At 52.3% G+C, this 3,029-nt stretch overlaps 1 long non-coding RNA gene across 1 annotated transcript; it reads right to left on the bottom strand.

Annotated features, from left to right (window-relative positions):
• Positions 1-218: 218 nt before the first annotated feature.
• Positions 219-1,307, bottom strand: LOC107134880. The gene is made up of 2 exons (XR_001502486.2): positions 1,092-1,307; positions 219-368 (listed from the first exon to the last, which is right to left on the bottom strand). It is a non-coding gene; the product is annotated as an uncharacterized LOC107134880 (long non-coding RNA).
• Positions 1,308-3,029: the final 1,722 nt, after the last annotated feature.

Below are 3,029 nucleotides of genomic sequence, written 5' to 3'. Positions count from 1 at the left end.
ATCCTAGTTTACCCTAAAATTACCTAATACCTAATCGAGGTATCCCAAGAAAAATATTTCCCTACTGCACAGGACTCTTCGGTGTCTCATTTAGTAAGCCAGAATTCCTCAAATGCCCTGCTCCCTAGCCGTTAATACTAAGAAAATTACATACTTACCAAAAACCGTGTTGGTGGGGTTCATCGCAACCTGATTCTTTGCAGCATCGCCGATCAATCGTTCTGTGTCAGTAAAGGCGACATAGCTTGGGGTAGTTCGGTTCCCCTGATCATTGGCAATTATCTCCACTTTTCCATGCTGGAAGACACCCACACAAGAGTAGGTGGTGCCAAGATCAATGCCAACTGCAGGTCCCTTAGACATGGTTCCTAAGAATAAAATTAAACCCGTGTTTAATGTGAAGCATTTTCAGTGTATTCCCCCTTCTTTAGACCACTTAAGAATGGCCATAACCACACAGATGATTATGCTCAGTACTTTACCACGCAGGGGATCAGAGCAGTAATGCTGCAGTACAGGTTGCTATGCCAAACCTAGCAGAGCCCGCCCCTGCCCGAAGGAACCATCTGCCCTGAAGGTCTCCGACGTTGCTGAACACGTGGCCCACACCGACAGGAACCCCGGTGCAATCCCCGTTGCTAAAGCCCAGGGCTCCACGAGTTGCAACGGCCCTTCTTTCCCCACTACCCTAAGAACCTCCATTCTGGGTGCTTGCCAAGGGCGGCTTAAAAAGCAAAACGACTCAGGAAAAAGCAAAGAGTCAAGGCCTGGCTCAGATTCCCCTAACCAAGGCCACAGCGGATGCGGCGCCCCTCCCCCACCACGCAAGGTCTTATTTAACCGGGGCAAAGGGGCGCCGCCCTGCCGCCCTGGGTCGGCCGCAACAACCTGAACTCGGCTCCCCCCTAACCTGCAGGCCGGGGCCAAGCGCCAAGGCCACCCCCTGTAGAGAAAGTGCTGCTTCACCGATCGCTACTCTTCCCCCGCAAGCTCCAGGGAGCTGCTCTGGAGACCCTTGGCAGCAAGCCCACTCAGTCTGGGATACACACTTCCCCGGAAACTTTCAAGGACTTAAAGGGCAAAGGCCTTACCGTATGTGCAGGCCGGAATCTACTCGCGAAGAAACCTCACACACCTCAAAAGCTGCCACCGCGTTCAATGAGACCGGTTTCCGCCCGCCACCCTGTCTCTTATACCCTGTCTCAGAACCTTCCAGAAGGGGCCCGCCCCGGCCGGCTGTTCATCATGGTCGTCTCAACCAATGAGTGCTTGGCTACCTCTGCAAGCTCCAATGAGGAACCCGTATTCGCTCATCAAGCCTCAGCCCCCACCCGCCTCCGTCCCACCCCCCCCTCGCGATGACGCACCACCGCAGCGTTCTGGAACTTTCATGCTCGCCCCCGCTCTCTGAACGGCCCCGGGGAAAGGGAGGGTGGGGCCAAGAGAGCCCGCGCGCGGGAGTCTTCCGTCACTCTAGGCGGGGGAGGGGAGCGTTCGCCGCGACGCAGGCGCCCGCAACCAGCGCGGGCGGGAGAGGGCGGAAGGAGAAGGAGGAAGAGGGGCGGGCACACTTGGAAACAACCAATGGTGGCAGCGCCAGCCGCGATCTTGTCCCGCGCCGAACAGGGTCAGCCCGAACGCAGGGCCTGAAGGGAGGGGTCCGGGGTTCGGAGCCCGGGAAAAGAAGACGGAAGTGGAGCGAGGACAAAATGGCCGCGAAGGTTGTTCCTCCCCTCCCCCACCAAGTCCTCATTTCTCCTTCCCCATCCCCCACCGCGGTATTCTAGACGGTCCGCTGGGTCCCCGCACCCCGATTCCGTGCACCCACACTTCCTAGCTATAATGGCTTTGGGATAGGGCGGACCCTCAGTGTTTGAAGCGGTCATTTCGGCCTCACGGCCCCTCTAGGGTAACTTGCTCATGGGCACCTCGATTTGGGATTAGGGTGAACCGCCAGGCCGCCGCGGTATCTCGCCTCTGTTCCTGTCCCTTAGAACACCCTGGACACGGCCCAGCGTTGGAGCGCCGAGCCGGGCCCCTCCTCCCGCCGAGCACATGGGGCTCGGGTCAGGCCCTCCCCCACTTGCCACGTTTCTCTCTTATTTATGAAATAAATATTTAAAAGGTCCCGTATTTTTCCCTTGTAGGTGATCTAGGTATTAGCAATTAGAGGTTCCGGTAGCCCTGTGTCCTTGATTTAGATTTCCGGAGCTTTTTTTATTTTCAGTAACATGAGGTAATGTCTTCACTGCCTTGGCTTTTATCAAAAATTAAACAACAGACCCCGCAGAGTCCTTGAAAACGTAACTGAGCCACCAAACAACAGTGCCTAGAATTTTAAATTGTGATGCATGGAGGCAGGCATTGGGGTCTTACCCTTCCAAGCCTGCCGGAGTTCCTTGAAGGCTTTCCATGTGTCCTTTCAAACAGTCAGGGCAGCTATTATTTCTGTACACTAGATAAATAAACACTGAAGAGTTAGATCCTTTTTTAAAGATTATCCTACAGAATTTTTTAGTAGCCAAGCTACCAAAAATTGGTTTGGAAGTTCGCCAGACCAAGCGAGGAAGGCTAGCCGAGAATTGAGGACACCTTGCCCTTGTCAAAGCCAGTAAAACCTAGGGACAGAGTCAAACATGAAGGAAGAATCTTTTCATATTTGATTATTCTTGTTATCTTGAAGACCGTGGTGTATAGACTTAGCCTCCCCCTACCTCCTAAGAAGTTAATTTTTTATAATGATCTTTCAAGGCAGAGTGTTTTGTTTTTAAGCATCAGAACGATTTTTGAGATATATTACTTATTACCATATTAACAGAAAAATGAGTCTCCGAGATGTTATTTATGGGAGAATAAACTTCTGGTTAAAGTCAAACCTAGGTTGTAACCACAAGCTCCGTCCCTGTCCCCAATGCCAAATTTAATAATGAGGACAAGGTTTTGAGAAAAAGGAAAAAGAAGTTTTATTGCTTTGCTAGCAAAGGAGAAACACAAGGGACTCCTGTCCCAAAGGCCAGGACTCTCTGGAT

Source organism: Marmota marmota, unplaced genomic scaffold, assembly GCF_001458135.2.
Source record: "Marmota marmota marmota unplaced genomic scaffold, marMar, whole genome shotgun sequence".
NCBI classification, from domain to species: domain Eukaryota; kingdom Metazoa; phylum Chordata; class Mammalia; order Rodentia; family Sciuridae; genus Marmota; species Marmota marmota.
Note: the sequence above shows the minus strand (reverse complement) of the source record. Positions and strands in the feature narration are given on the sequence as shown.